Source organism: Grampus griseus (genome assembly GCF_964374135.1).
Source record: "Grampus griseus genome assembly, chromosome: 5".
NCBI classification, from domain to species: Eukaryota; Metazoa; Chordata; class Mammalia; order Artiodactyla; family Delphinidae; genus Grampus; species Grampus griseus.
The window spans coordinates 28,139,788-28,157,091 of record NC_138998.1 but is presented as its reverse complement, the minus strand read 5'-3'; the positions used below and the strand labels follow the sequence as shown (position 1 = coordinate 28,157,091).

General features: G+C 38.9%; 1 protein-coding gene across 2 annotated transcripts in view; it reads right to left on the bottom strand.

The window, feature by feature from the left end:
* PIK3CB (phosphatidylinositol-4,5-bisphosphate 3-kinase catalytic subunit beta) overlaps positions 1 to 17,304 on the bottom strand; it is a 188,474-nt gene that overhangs the window by 146,109 nt on the left and 25,061 nt on the right. For both annotated transcript variants that reach the window (XM_082654636.1, XM_082654637.1), the window contains exon 2: positions 302 to 406. The gene's annotated coding sequence lies outside the window, so the exon portion shown is untranslated. The remainder of the gene's footprint in view (positions 1 to 301; positions 407 to 17,304) is intronic.

Here is a 17,304-nt window from a genome sequence, read left to right as displayed (position 1 = left end):
TGCTGGGGTCAGCAATGACCTCCTAACTGCCAAATCCAAAAGGCTCTCAGTTTTCAACCTCTCTAAAAAGCTTTAAACACTACTGACCTCTCCTCTCTCCTTCATGAAGTTGGGTTTAATCTGTGGTAAACATAATCCTAAGTACCTGAGTATCTTAAAACAAGGCCTAGGACTTCCCTCCCATCCCCACCCCAGAATAACTAAAAGATTTAGGATCTAAGCAAGATTCACATCTTCCTTCTATACTTAACTTCTGAAAAAAATGATGTAAGTAATTAAAGATACAAAATTGGATACTTACCTTGAAATGATAGCCCCCATTTCAGTCTTTTAGGAAAACAGATGGCATTACTTATTTTTTAAAAGTGAAGTTTTCATGGAAGACTTTTTCAAATTAGAAGATACGCTGCCAAAAAGGGTGAAGATAAAAGATATTAACACCTAAATGGACTAAATTAAAAATAATTTTACTACTTATATGACATAATTGCTTATAACTGTATTTTTAAATATGGGGAAAATATAGAAAACACATGAATCACAATATTTAAGTTACAGAACGTTACAGCTGAAAGGGAGTTAAGTGGACGTCCTGTGCAACTATCTGGATTCTCTTATGTAGATTACCTCCTCTTTCTTGAAAATTTTTTTGTAATATGCTAGTTTTCTTTCTATTTCCCAACCCATTCCTCCAACTGGATCATAAGCTGCTAACCATGAGCAGCTTATTTCATTTTTCCCCTTTTCTTCTTTAATGTAATATTTGACACACACAAAATATATGGAAAGATGAATGTAAGCAAGCATTAAGATGAACACTGTAAATTGTAAATCACCACGCCACATAAGAACATCAGTAACATTACCTACATGCTCCTCTCCTCCCAACCTTTATCCTAAATATTTATTATTCCACTACTTTTTAAAACATACTTTGTCACATATGTATTATGTCATTAAACAATATTTTGTTTAGTTCTGTATCCCCTGCTCCCTTTTTCAGCTTGATAACTTGGTATGCTAAGTTATCACAGCATACCAAGTCTTCGGGGACTTGAATTTTTTCACTCAATATTTTTCTAAGCTTTATCCATGTTACATTTTCATTGCTCTATATGGTATTTCACTATATAAATATGCCACAGTGTATTTATCTACTCTGTTGACAAACATTTGGATGGTTTAGTTTTCTGCTTTTATCAACATTACTATACAAGTCTCCAGGTACACTTACAGAAGAATTTCTTAAGGGTTAGGCTTCAAACCCAGAAGTGGAAAATTGGTGAGTTATACATAGGACATCCAAATTCCCAAGTTTACCAAAAATGCCAACATGTCTTCAACTGAATCACCTTACCAATTCTCCAGCAGTATATGAATCGCTAACACACCTTCTCCAATACCTGGTAGAGTCAGATTTCTTAATTTGTAGCAATACAGAACACATAAAATGGCATCACACTGTAATCTGTTTGTACTTGATTAGGTTGAAGATCTAATAAGGTTGAAGACCTTTTCACAAGTTTATTAATGATCCATGTTTGTTTCTGCATTCCTTTGTTCACAGTTTTTAGGCAATTTTATTGGATTGTCTTTTTCTTATGAAATAATATGCTTTGTATATTCAGGACCAGGACTGGCTACATAATTTGCAGTGCCCAGTACAAAATAAAAAAGCAGGGCCACTTATTCAAAAATTAATTTCAAGACAGTAACAGCTTAGCGTTAAAATACGTGTGGGGCCCTGTGTGACTGCACAGGTTGTACATCCATAAAGGTGGCCCTGTTCAGGACACTAATTCTCTATTACATATATTACAATTTTCCTCCCAAGTTTGTGGTTTATCTTTTCATCTTCCTTACGGTGTTTTTAGATGGACATTAATTTTAATGTAGTCAAAAATATCAATCATTTTTTGAGTCAGTTTTCTGGTTCACTGAGAAAATCCTATAGCCTTCATAAAACTTTATGGCTTTGCCTTTTCATCTGAGCCCTAATTCATGAGTGCTTTCCAAGGATCAGTGAGCTCACAGCTCTCTCCTCTCAGCCATTATGCCCCATTCTTCACAAACAACATTTCAGGACTTTATGACCTTTGTGATAGTAGCGTCCTAATCATTATCATTGAATTCATTTCTGGGCAAGCCCACTCAGATTGGATTGGAGGGACTTCCCTGGTGGTCCAGTGGTTAAGAATCCGCCTTTCCAATGCAGGGGACGCAGATTGGATCCCTGGTCAGGGAACTAAGATCCCACATGCCGCAGGGCAACTAAGCCGGTGCGCTGCAACTACTGAGCCCGCGTGCTCTGCTGCCCATTCACCACAACAAAGAGCCCACACACCTCCCACGTGCCGCAACTAAGACCAACGCAGCCAAACAAATTAATTAATTTTAAAAAACCAAATTGGACTGGAACTTGTGCCACATACCAAGTCTGGAATTGTTTACATTTGTCAGTAATACTCCAAGTCAGAAATTTTAATAAAAAATTTCAACCATCTGGTTAGAACATTTTACGTTTAAAAAAAAGGGAGAAAAGGCTGAAAAATCTTCAAGTTTCATTAAATTAGCAGGAATCAAAAGAGAGCATGATTGTTGTTATTAAAGCTGAAAATCTTTTTCATTTGGAACCTTCAAAATAAAATTTGGCTAGGAAGCAAATAATTTAATTCTAGTCTTGGCTTCTTTTCTTTTGAAATAAGGTCAATAATATGCTTTTAAAGTGAAAGGAATGTTATAAAACAAATTTTAGAATGATGTCAAAGTGTATCAGACTGTTTACTTTCCCAAAAGTAAGGTAATTAGTCAACTCAAAAATAACCAATTTGCTGGTACAGGATGTTGACAGCTGAGGAGGCTGGGGTGGGGGGGGCTGGGATAAATGGGAACTCTATGTGCTTCCTGCCCCATTATACTGTAAAACTAAAACTGCTCTAAAAAAATAATATCTATTTAAAAGGGAAAAGAGAAAAGGAAAGCAAAAAATAATAACCAATTTGACACAATATAGGGCAAAAACTAATGGGCAAAACTAATTCTAGGGCGTTAGCTGTCAGAATAGTGACTACCCCTGGGAAGGAAGCAAGCAGAAGTGAGTGGGGTGGGAGGTGGTACACAAAAGCAGAGTTTCTGGTCTCCTGGCAGCGTTCTACTTCTTGGTGATGGTTACATACATGGATCTGTTTACTTTGTGATAAATCATGATACTATATATTGATGATTTTTTGCCATTTACTGTATGTGTTATACTTCACTGAAAAAAGTTAAAAGAAAAAACACACAGTGAACCACTATATCGCATTTGTTAGACTGACAAAAAGATCTGACAGTATCAACTGTTTGAGACTATGTGGAATAACCAAAACATTTTACCTTCCTAGTGACAGTGTAAATTAGTATGACCTCTAAGGAAAAATCAATCTGGCATTATCTAACATATTTCATTATTTTTAAGATGAAGTGTTTTCCACATTTTAACACCTTTGATATAGAAATGCATCTTACAGTCACTATCAGGTAGCAGGAATGCCTCATGTGAACTTGATTCTTTTTCCTGATGTCCTAATAAGACAACTACAACCTTTAATATTTTAGTACACAAACCATGTAAGGACCATTTGAAAAAAGAATATATATCCTGGTTGTAGTCTGAAATCTTTGTTGACATCTTTTGGTAAAAATCACCAAAAAGCATCCAGAATGAGTGTCAGAGGCTTATAAAAAAATCCACCTCACTACACCCTTAAGATTTATACACTCTGCTGTACATATGTTACACTTGAATTAGAAAAAAAAAAAGTATAAATAAGGATAACAATTTCTGCTTCAAAAACCCCATGAAATAGTTAAGTTCACAGAACACGGTGGGGGAGGGGGAGTCTTAAAAATATGGACAGACTCCGGACCTCACACATTAGAAAAATGCAAATTAAAACTACACAATTTTCAACCTGTTTACCATGGTACATTGTTGGCAAGGCTGTGAAGAAATACACGTCATCCAGCATAACAACAACATAATGGTAAGTATGTGAATTATGTAACCTTATTGTGGTAAATATTTTGCAATATATACCTGTATCAAATCATTACACTGTACACCTTAAATTTACACGATCTTATATGTCAATTAAATCTCAATAAAGCTGGGGAAGGGGGAGAGAAACACACATTATCTCTTTTCATTGGTGGGAGAGTCAGGGTCCAAACATAAGGGCAATTTAGCAATATCTATTAAAATTACAAAGATATATGGCCTTTTATTAGTAATACCACATCTGAATTTATTCCATAATTATATACTTGCATATGGGCAAAATGCCATATGTACAAGGTAGTTCACTGCAATACTGTTACAATAATAAAAAACCAGAAACAAGCCAAACGTCTACCAACAGGGAATTGGTTAAATAAATTATCCAAAGGGAAATCATACAAGTTAAAAAACAAAACAAAACTATATACTCTATGGAAAGATCTTTGGTAAAGATCTCCACTGTTAAGTAAAAAACACAATGTACAAAGGGGAGGGTAAGAAGACCAATCTGCAGGACAACGGGTATAATACGCTACCTTTGGAGTTGGTGAGTTTTTTGGATAGAAAAAAGTGTCTGTACTTTTATTGCCTTTATTTATGTAAAGAAACTCTAGAAGAATCCCTAAGAGGATAATAAATAGTTTCCGGGACAGAGTGGAGTGTTGGAGGAATGCAGTAAATAGGAACAGGGTGGCTGAGGGCTAGAGGTGGGAAAGTTTCTACTGTTTAACTTTCTTATATTGAAAAGGTTTTTAATCCCATGGGAATCTATTACTATTATACATAGATTAGTAAATTAATAAACCAAAATAGGGTCCAAATACTATCAACATACACACACAATGACAAAAACTATTCTTTTACTGTCTCTGTAACTGAGGCAACAACATTATCCATCTCACTGAAGTCTGTAGTGTGAACACATCTATCTGGCCTAAGTCATCAGCCCAAGATCTCTAATACTACTTTCCTTGAGAAAGTATGTTTCCTCCAAAATTCCATTTTGCTTCTCTCAGAGTCAGGGTCAACCTCTTCTCCCCTAACAGTTATATAAAGCCTCATGTCTCTTCTGAACAAAAGCCTCACCTAAGGATTCTCACACTCTCACCTGGTAAGTCCAGGGGTTAGTCTTTTCTAGTCACCAGTAATTCACCCTAATAACTAAATCATGGTCTAATAAATAAGGGAATGTACAAAAGGGAGGCATCTAGTGTTTGCCGCCAATAGTATCTCCTCCTTAAACTAAAACAATGAGATAATCCCTATACTGAATTGTCCTCCATACTGAATTATATCATTCATCTCTCATTTACCTAAAATGCAAGACACTATTTGACTAAATTCTGGTAACGACAAGATTAAGTATGAGAGAGTTTGGGGTGCAAGCCTTTGTGCAGATGCTGCTGTCTGTCCATCAGGCCAGCTCCTACGCACCTACACCAGTTCAGGTGGCATTTTCTCTAGAGCCCTTTCTGATTCCCCAAGGCTTACTCCCATGGGATCCTGCTATGACTTGTATGTAACTCATTTATTATAGTGCATTACAAATATTAGTTTGCTTATCTCCCCTGCAGGACTGTGGACCCCTCAGAGCAAGTAGAGAGTCATATTCATATTTACAATCCAAGTACCTGCAAAATGCCTTTGATTAGGGCAGGTAATCAAAAATGTTCACTGAATGAATTAAAGAAACTACACGTGTAGCTAAAATCCCACTTAATGTTCTGCTTAACCCCAAAGGCATTTTACTTCATTCAGTCCCTGTTTTGAAGAAAACAGCAACTCCAATAACACTTTTCCTTACTGAAATGTATCAGTATCTTAGATGTAAAGCTTTCATACATATAGAATCACTGAAAATATTAAGAAAACATCTCAATCACTTTAGAAGTGTTACATAAACCTATGTAAAAAGTTAAGTATGTCTACTAGGGCTTCCCTGGTGGCGCAGTGGTTGAGAGTCCGCCTGCCGATGCAGGGGACATGGGTTCGTGCCCCGGTCCGGGAAGATCCCACATGCCACGGAGCGGCTGGGCCCGTGAGCCATGGCCACTGAGCCTGTGCGTCCGGAGCCTGTGCTCCGCAACGGGAGAGGCCACAATGGTGAGAGGCCTGCGTACCACAATCAATCAATCAATCAATCAATCAATAAAAAGTTAAGTATGTCTACTAAAAGTTAATAAAGGGACTTCCCCAGCTGTCCAGTGGTTAAGAATCCATGCTTCCATAGCAGGGAGCACAGGTTGGATCCCTGGTCAGGGAACTAGGATCCTACATGCCACATGGCATTCCCCCCCCGACAAAAAAAATGGTAATAAAGTAGAAAAACAGCTGCTGTTGGAATGCTAAATTTTTATGAACTTTTGTTCATTTTTTGTTTTAAAGAAATTATGAGATATAATGATAACAAGAAATAAGTATATATAACATTTTCTAAGAAGGTAGACAGCGTTATAGGGACCAAGCATTTCTCCCAGAGTCTCAAACACTAACTGATACAGACATGCCAATAAGGGCTGTCCCATGTGGCTTGAGGAAAAGGACGCAGAGAACAGAATAATCAACTATTCAAATACACCTAAGAATTGTGCGACAGACAGGTGTTTACAATTCAAAATGGGTTTTCAAATTTTATCAAATACTGGCAAAAGCTGGCAAACAAGGAGAAAAGTAAACTTTAAGGATGCCTTTTAAATACATCCTAGTTAACCTAGTTAACATAAAAGATAGTTATTCTTTTGTACTCTGCTTTTTTTCTTTAACAATCCTGGAAATTACTTTGTATCAGTTCACAGAGATCTTCCTGATTCTTTTTTTACATCTGGACTCTACTTCACTGTGTAGATATACCACTGTTTATGGGTATTTAGATTGTTTCCAATATTTTAACAGTGTAAACTATTGATATCCTCCTGTTCTGCTTCCCCTCAAACAACATCTCAGACAAAAAAACAAAAAAAACTGGCTCTACCAGCCAAAACATATCAAACTCAACCAACACTCCCACTGTCCCTGACACAGCCTCAGTCTAAGCCAGGGGTCCCCAACCGCCAGGCCATGGACCGGTACCACTCCATGCTCTGTTAGGAACTGGGCTGCACAGTGGCAGGCGGGCAAGCAAGCAAAGCTTCATCTGTATTTAGAGCCGCTCCCCATCGCTCGCATTACCACATGAGCTCCACCTCCTGTCAGATCAGCAGCAGCATTAGATTCTCATGGGAGAGCGAACCCTACTATGAACTGCGCAAGCGACGGATCTAGGCTGCGTGCTCCTTATGAGAATCTAATGCCTGATGATCTGAGGTGGGGCTGAGGCAGTGATGCTAGTGCTGGGGAGTGGCTGCAAATACAGACTATCATTAGAGAGAGGTCTGACTGCACAGAGACCATAATAAATCAATTGCTTTGCAGATTCATATCAAAACCCTATCAGTGAGTGGTAAGTGAAAACAAGCTCAAGGCCCCACTGATTCTGCATTATGGTGAGTTGTATAATTACTTCATTATATATTACAATGTAATAATAATAGAAATAAAGTGCACAATAAATGTAATGTGCTTGAATCATCCTGAAACCACCCCCTTCCCCAACCGTCTGTGGAAAAATTGTCTTCCATGTAACCAGTCCCTGGTGCCAAAAAGGTTGGGGACCGTTGGTCAAAGCCACTATCAGCATTTCTGGGCTGTTCTGCTTCAGCACCCTCCTAATCAGTCTCTGTCTCCACTCTAGCTGCTCTACAGTTTATCTGTGTCAGAGTAACTACAATGTACCTCACAGAGCAGAAATCAGATTACTCCGATTGTTTGCTTAAAAACCTTACAAAACTTCCCACTGTAACCCTACCTGAGTTGCAACTATGCACTACAAAGACCTTTTATGATCTGGTACTTGTCTACCTCTGACCTCATCTTCCATTCTTCCTCACTGACTTCTTTCTAGTCATAATGATTTGCTTTTTGTTCCTCTCACACTTACTTTGTTCCTAACTTAGTGCTTTTGTACTTGCTATTCTTTCAGTTTAGAATGTTCTGCCCCAGGTCATCTACCACCTTCTAACATCCATGTCTCAATTCAAAAGTTACCTCTTCTAAGAAGTTTCCTGTGTACCACCACAATTAAGATTGTAACCTGGTTCATTCCCTACCACTTTACTACCTTCATAATACTTAACAGTACTTGCAATTCTCATTTATTATTTACATGTTTTTTTCTTCCACAGGAAAATACGAAAAGTCTTGAGGATAGCTTGTAATCCATGTAACTTTAACTCTCTATTATTTTTTAAACTTTTCTATTAAGTCTGAAATTGTTTCAAATATTTCTCCATGGAATTGCCTATTCTGGACATTTTATATAAATGGAATCATACAATACATAGTCTTCTGTGACTGGCTTCTTTGACTTAGCATAATGTTTTCAAGGAACATCGATACTGCAGCATGTATAAGAATTGCATTCCTTTTTAAGACTGAATACTATTCCACTGTATGGATAAAATGCATTTTGCTTATCCATTCATTAGCTGTGGACATTTGGGTTGTTTCCACTTTTTGGCTATTATGAATAAGACTGCTTTGAACACTCATGTACAAGTTTTTGTATGAACATGTGTTTCAATTCTCTTGGCTATAAACCTAGCAGTGGAATTGCCGTGTCATATGGTAATTCTGTTTAACATTTTAAGGAACTGACAAACTGCTTTACCAAAACAGATGCGCTACTTTACAATCCAACCAGCAATGTATGAGGATTCCAAATCCACATGCAACATTGGTTACTGCCCATCTTTTGATTATAGCCATACTTGTAATGTGAAGCACAGCTCATTATGGTTTCAATTTACATTTCCCTAATGACTGATAATGTTGAGCAATTGTTCATGTGCTTATTAGCCATTTTTATATATCTTCCTTGGAAAAACATTTATTCAAACCAGTTTCCCTATTTTTAAGTTGGATTATTTAAATTTTTATTATTGAGTTGTAAATGTTCTTTATATTATTATATATATTCCTTATCAGATATATGCTTTTCTAATATTTTCTCATTGGCCCTCTATTTGAACATTCGGCTCTGAGTTTTCTTATTAACTTAATCTCTAGGTTCAAAAGAAAGTCTGTCAGAACTTACAACCATAATTGACATATTAAGAACAGTTTAAAAGAATTTGGTATCACTGACAAATGGTTACCTGAAACCCACATTTTATAGGAAATACAATAATTTCTTTAAGGACTTGAAGTCACGGATTATTCATCTGTTGTCAATGTTAAATAGTATTGTAAGCAAAGAACACCCTTGATATACAAAATGCTGACAGCCAATTTAGCAAATAAAATCAAAAACGCAATCTTCTAACCTCCTTATATTTAAAAATACATATATAGTAAAATAGCTTCCAATAGCACTTCATATGTAAGGTTAGAAATTAACATATTTTAGAAACTATTATTTCTGACTATGGGAGAAGAAACAAACTTCTCAGTCTGGCATACAAGGCCTTCTGTGATCCACCTCTTCCTACCTATTTTCTGAAACTCCCTCCCTCTTTACATTACAGCTGGCAGATTTTTAAACACCTGTGACTAAGCCCTGGTATCACCTCCCACAGGAATATTTCCTTGCCCACCTCTCTCCTGAAGACCAGTTTAGAAATTTCTATTCCAGTGGTTCTTAAACTTTTTGGTTTCAGCTTCCCTTCACACTCTTAAAAATTACTGAGAAGCTTCCCTGGTGGCGCAGTGGTTGAGAGTCCGCCTGCCGATGCAGGGGACACGGGTTCGTGCCCCGGTCCGGGAAGATCCCACATGCCGCGGAGCGGCTGGGCCCGTGAGCCATGGCCGCTGAGCCTGTGTGTCCGGAGCCTGTGCTCCGCAACGGGAGAGGCCACAGCAGTGAGAGGCCCGCGTACCGCAAAAAAAAAAAAAAATTACTGAGGACTCAAAAGCTCTTGTCTATGTAGGTTATATCTATCAATATTTACTGAATTTGAAATTAAAACCAAGGATTTTAAATTTTTATTCATGTAAAAAATAGTAAACCTATAAAATGTTTACTTAAAAACATTTTATTTTTAAACATATTTTAGTTTTAAAAACCACTTTTTTCAAAGAAAACCTTTCGTGAGAAGAGTGATACAATTTTACACTTCTGCAAATCTCCTTAACGTCTGCCTTAATAGAAGACAGCTAGATTCTCATCTCTGCTTTGCACCCAGTCTATTGAGATAACACAATTTATATTGCCTCTGGCAATCTCCATCGTATACTGGTAAACAAATAAGGGCAAAAGAAAAGCAAATAATGTCTTAAGTTATGAAAATAGCTTTGACCTTGCAGATCTCTGAGAAAGAGCTCGGGGACCTCCAGAGGTCCCCAGACTGTACTTTGAGAACCACTGCTCCATTCTTTTTGTTTGTTTCTTTGTTTGTTTATTGGAAATCATCACTGCTCCATTCTATGCCTCCCATAATACCGTGAAGAGGCTCTATTTGCATGTAACACACAGTATTAGAATTATCTGTTCATTTGTCTGTCTCTCTTAAAGTTCCTTCAAGCCATGAGCTTTCTTCAACTTTGCATCCCCAGTGCCTCATAGAGCATAGAGCATATATCTTCTCAATAAACATTCCATGAATAAATGGTAAATATAGGAAAATATTCACACACTCTAATAGATAAAGGTATATGTGAATGAAGCAGATTTTCCATGGCCAACTCTTCAGCTAACAGAAATGTATAAAAGAAAAATCTTATGATAAATTGACAACAATGCTAGAAGTAGAATAAAGGATACATTCAGACCTGGCATAATCATACTAGATTAGACTTTACAAAGTTCAGCCCTGAGGGAAAAAGAAAAGAACATCCTAAAAAGCATCTTAGACTATAAACAAACACCCACTGCTCCAGCCTTCTGACGAAATAAAAGTATCACCTCTGCAACAAGACAATTAAAACACTGTTTTAAAAAAAAATAGGGGAGGGGGGGTTGCTGTCAAGGTAGGGAGAGTGCCAGTGATGGATGACTAAGGATCAAACAGGCATTCCCAGCTTATGAATTTCTTAAAATTTTGTCAACCAAATTAGAATATGAAAAACATATTTTCCTGTCTTTATTTGCATTGTTTGATTTCAAATCAATGCCTCCTTACATTTCTATGAATGAACATCACCCTCCCAATCCAATTAAACAACATCATAACATCATTGAAGATAGGACACATATTTGCCTCTCTCACTTATACCTAGCCCAATACCTCAATGCTCAACCAATATCTCTAGGTTTGTTCATTAACTGGGTATCTGAAGAAGTACCTGTGCCAGGGAAAAAGAAATCCTTTTAAAGTAAGGCCTGGGATGGGGTTAGGGTGGGATGTCACACTAACCAAGTCGATGAGAAAAGCTCTTGGAACAATTCTCAAGCATGAAGGGTAAATTCAATGCAGAGCTAAAGGAGCCTGTGGCCCTAGGGAAGCCACTGCAGCCTGCACACCCTAGAGGTGGCGGCCTCCTTCTCTAGGTCTCCATTCTCAACTGTAAAATAAAGCTCTAAAATGCAGAGTCTCTCTGCCATAATTTTCAGGAAGTCTCTACCTTGCATGCCTAGGAAAGCCCCAACCTCTTGGAATAACAAATCTGACATTCCAAAGGTCTGAATTTTGACCAGAGTCAGCTCACTAGTATTCCACATCATATTAGCAAAGCATTCAATTACTGTTAAATCACTTACAACACAGGTTAATACTGTTACCACATTTTCTAGACAAATTACTTGACCTCTTAAAGAGAAAAAGCCATGTGAATATTTTAGAAAATAGTCATTAAAATAATTTCCCAGTTCCTATTATGTTTTATAAAAGCAGATCACTTAAACTTTTAGTAGTTAAAATCACGACATATTTTTCACTGGAACCACAACCCGTAAATATGGTACCACACAAAGACATTCACTTTGGCATACTCTTAGAACAAGGTTCACAGAACAATAATAATGGCATAGTTTAGAAAACAGACTTTTCCGGGAGTCCCCTGGTGGTCCACTGGTTAGGACTCAGCGCTTTCACTGCCATGGCCTGGGTTCAATCGCTGTCTGGGGAACTAAGATCCTGCAAGCCACATGGCATGGCCAAAAAAAAAAAAAAGGGAAAAAAAACAGGCTTTTTTTCTGAAGGGGAGAGAAACTATTATCCATTATGTTCACTACAATTTCACTACATTCTCATTTTTATTTATTTATTATGTGACCTATTCAAAAAGCCTCAGGGACTTCCCTGGCGGTTCAGTGGTTAAGACTCCAAGTTCCCAATGCAGGGCACATGGGTTTAATCCCTGGTCGGGCAACTAAGATCCCGCTTGCCACCTGACACGCCCCCTCCCCAAAAAAAGAAAAGCCTCATACGGCCTTTAAATTAAGTGGATACAACAATGATTATTATTCTCATTTGATATTCTCACCAACTGTTGAGAACATCTCTATAAAATTAGCTAAAATCTGGTCATTAAATGCATGACACACAATTCCTTAAGAATTCTTAATTTCTGCAATTTCTTTCCTAGCATACTTTGAGCACCAGCCTTTAGAAAACTCAGTAAGGGGACTTGCCTGGTAGTCCAGTGGTAAAGAATACGTCTTACAATGCAAGTGATGCGGGTTCAATCCCTGGTCACGGAACTAAGATCCCACATGCCGCGGGGCAACTAAGCCCGCGCACCACACTACTGAGCTCATGCACCTCAACTAGAGAGCCTGTGTACCGCAAACTACAGAGCCCACGCGCTCTGGAGCCTGCGCGCCACAACTAGAGAGAAGCCCGCCCACCACCACAAAAGATCCTGAGTGCCGCAACTAAGACCCAACGCAGCCAAAAAAATATTAATAAATTTTTTTTTAAAAAGCTTGGGGCTTCCCTGGTGGCGCAGTGGTTGAGAGTCCGCCTGCCGATGCGGGGGACGTGGGTTCGTGCCCCGGTCCGGGAGGATCCTGCATGCCGCGGAGCGGCTGGGCCCGTGGGCCATGGCCGCTGAGCCTGCATGTCTGGAGCCTGTGCTGCGCAACGGGAGAGACCACAGCAGTGAGAGGCCCGCGTACCGTAAAAAAAATAAAAATAAAAATAAAAAAAGCTTGGCAGTTTGACTCCAGAGCCAGTTCTTTTTTTTTTTTTAATAGATTTATTTATTTATTTATTTTTGGCTGCCTTGGGTCTTTGTTGCTGTGTGCGGGGCTTTCTCTAGTTGTGGCAAGTGGTGGCTACTCTTTGTTATGGTGCGCGGGCTTACTGCGGTGGCTTCTCTTGTTGTGGAGCACAGGCTCTAGGCGTGCGGGCTTCAGTAGTTGTGGCTCGCGGGCTCTAGAGCGCAGGCTCAGCAGTTGTGGCACACGGGCCCAGCCACTCTGCGGCATGTGGGATCTTCCCTGACCAGGGCTTGAACCCGTGTCCCCTGCACCAGCAGGCGGACTCTCAACCACTGTGCTACCAGGGAAGCCCCCAGAGCCAGTTCTTAAAAAAAAAAAAAAAGAGGGGCTTCCCTGGTGGCGTAGTTGTTGAGAGTCCGCCTGCCGATGCAGGAGACACGGGTTCGTGCCCCAGTCCTGGAGGATCCCACATGCCACGGAGCGGCTAGGCCCGTGAGCTATGGCTGCTGAGCCTGCGCATCCGGAGCCTGTGCTCTGCAACGGGAGAGGCCACAACAGCGAGAGGCCCGCATACCGCAAAAAAAAACAACAACAAAAAAAATAAAACTCAGCAAGTATTAAAATCAGCATTAGGAAGTCCATTTCCCATTTCAAAAGGATTCTTCCCCTTACAAAAAGAATCAGGATTTCCTTAATTCAATCAGCAGGGCAACAGTTTCTATATAGACTAAGAGAAATGTTAACACACAATTATAAGCACATCAGTGGTTTGTTTATAAAATCTTCAGTGATTTTCAGACTTGAAAAGAAACATTCAGAGGACTATCACTGTTTCATTCATTCAGCCACATGATAACTATGCATGCTCAGCAGAAAGAGGCACCCCAGGAATGAATGAGTTGACACATTACATTAAGTAGAGGTACATTAAGTGTGGGGGAGGAAGCAATGTGCAGAACCATGTTTAGAGAATGCTATGTTTTTGTTTCTTTAAAAAAAAAGAAGGGGGATATATAAATACGAATATATTTGCTTATACAGCACTTAGGAAAAATGCATTTGTAATCACTGGTTGCTTCAAGGAATGCAAATTGGGTAGCTGGGAGACAGGCAGAAAGGAGACTTCACTGTACACTCTTTGTTTCCTTTTGAATTTTGAATCATAGGAGTGTACTACTTGTTCAAAAACAATAAATTTGTTTAAAAACCCACAAAATCCAGCATCTTGAGGCATCTAATTCCTGTACTTGAGGCATCTGATTCCTGCCAAGTACAGGAAAGGGCATTTTCAATCCCCTCTACCAATAGGATCTTTCACGTCTGAATGCAAAAACACACACCTCACATGTGTCTCCTTGCTTTCTTTCCATCCTTTTTCTCCTTTCCTCATCAGCCAAGATTATCTCCATCTGTCTTTCCCCACTAGCTCCCTTACTGTCTACAATCTATATTTTGTCCCACCCCTCAATTAAGAAAGTTTTATCGCCAAGCCCTTCAAGACCAAATTCAAGTCTGGCTTCCAGGATGCCTTCCCTTACTAGTCTAGCTCACATTGACCTTGGTCTCCTCAGAATTTTAGGGTTTTTTAAAACACAATTAAACATTACCCTATATGTTGTCTCTCTCTTTTTTTATTTTTAATAAATTTATTTATTTATTTTTGGCTGCGTTTGGTCTTCATTGCTGCGCATGGGCTTTCTCTACTTGAGGCAAGCGGGGGCTACTCTTTGTTGCAGTGTGTGGGCTTCTCGTTGCGGTGGCTTCTCTTGTGGAGCACGGGCTCTAGGCACGCAGACTTCAGTAGTTGTGGTGCGTGGGCTCAGTAGTTGTGGCTCACGGGCTCCAGAGTGCAGGCTCAGTAGCTGTGGCCACGGGCTTAGTTGCTCCACGGCATGTGGGATCTTCCTGGACCAGGGATCGAACCCGTGTCCTCTGCATTGGCAGGAGGATTCCTAATCACTGGGCCACCAGGGAAGGCCCTATATGTTGTCTCTTAATGTTGATTTTTACTGTATATGTCTTGTACCCTCAATCAGAGTAACGGCTGGGAAAAGATGGATTCATTTTCTCCATATGACATATGGTAATTCAATTCTGAAATTATTAGAACTTTTTATTCACCTCTAAAGAAGTTCTAAAATTTCATTTCACCATTTCTAACCATGAAACTTAAGACTGACATCTATATCTCATCCAAAAAATTAAAGGGAGAAAAAAAAGCCAAAATATATTACTTATTCAACTACTAAAAATCTCTCACTTAAAAGAAGCTCAAAAAGCTATTTCTGATGTAAAATGCAAAACTATGAAACTTCCAGGAGAAAATCTACGTGACCCTGGGTTTCACTATGAGTTTTCCAGCCAACATCAAAAGCAGGATCCAGGGACTTCCTTGGCGGTACAGTGGTTAGAACTCCGTGCTTCCAATGCAGGGGGCACAGGTTCGATCCTGGGTTGGGGAACTAGGATCCCACGTGCTGCATGGCATGGCCAAAAAATTTTTTAAAAGGAGAAAAAGAAAAACAAAGTACGATCCATTGGGGGGAAAATGGTAAGTTGGACTAATTAAAATTAAAAACTTCTGTTCTGTGAAAGACACTGTTAAGAAAACCAAAAGCCAGGTTACTTACCACTGCAGTGGCACAGTTAAGCAACAAGAAGCTGGGATGATTTAGAGTTGGTAGTAGAAACTCATGTTTAGTTTAACATGGAATGAGATGGTTAAAAATATTTATTTAAAATTTTAAAAACAAGGGAACTTCCCTGGTGGTCAAGTGGTTAAGATTCCACGCTTCCACTGCAGGGGGCATGGGTTTGATCCCTGATTGAGGAACTAAGACCCCGCATGCCACGCAGCATGGCAAAAAAATTAAAAGTTAAAAACTAATAAACACAATAAAAGAAATATCCATAGAAATTATATATTCACAGGTTCAGATATTCACATATTTCCTTGCTCTGTCAGCCAAGAAGGCCTTGAAGCAACGATACCCTAGTAGTAATAAGCACACAGTGCTCAGATCTTAAGTTTCTAAATACCATCCTCCAATGAAAGGAACCAGGGCCCCTTGGAGAAATGACTGATCCTAGGAGTGAAGAAGGAAATAAACAAGATAAGCCCTGAACATCTTGTGGTACAAGAAAGTGCTAAAACAACAACAACGTCAAAAGGACACAGAAGCCAACTGAAAAAGTTCCCAGTGGCCAAGCTGTAACATTTTGAACAACAGAATTAAGTAGTATTGAATTATAACCTAAAGTATAAAAATCCACAAGTCCACACTAATATAAATGACTAAACAAACAAATAAATGGGAGTTGGGAAGGAGATGTATATCCCATGCAGAAGAATTTCAAGTAATTTATGTAGATACACACCCCCCTCAAAGAGATGGAGCACAACTCCCCTCTCCTTAAGTGTGGGCTGCACATAGTGCCTTTCATTCAAAGAGCATAAGATGAAAAGCGGAAGAAAACAATAACTTTACAATGGAGAAACCTGACAAACACCGTATCAGCCAGGTGATCACCCTCAACATCAACAATGTAAGTCATGTTGATAGTATATGATGAAAATGCACTTTATCTCTGTAGTCTTCCTCCCAAAAAGTCATAACTACAGTCTAATCATTTTTTTAAAATCATAAAGAGAGATCCAATTGAAGGATACTGTGCAAAAACACCTGATCAGTATTCCTCAGAACTGTCAAGGTCTTCAAAAATAAAGAACGTCTGGAAACTGTCAGCTAAGAGGACCTTTAAGGAAATACAGCAACTCAATGCAATGTGGTATCCTGGACGAAATGCGAAAACAGAAAAAACACATTAGGTAAAAACCAAAGAAATATGAATAAAATATGGACTTCAGTTAATAGCAATTTATCAACACTGGTTTGTTAAATGTAACAAATGTACCACAGTAATGTTGATAATAGGAGAAACTGGATGCAGAGTATATGGGAACTCTGGACAATCTTTGTAATTTTTCTGTAAACCTAACATTGTCCTAAAAAAATTTTTTTTAACTACCTCTGCCTTCAGATTCTCAAACATGCTTTTGTCATTCCGTAATTCACGATCCAATCTTAACTTCTCAAGAATTACCCCTTGGGCTTCCCTGGTGGCGCAG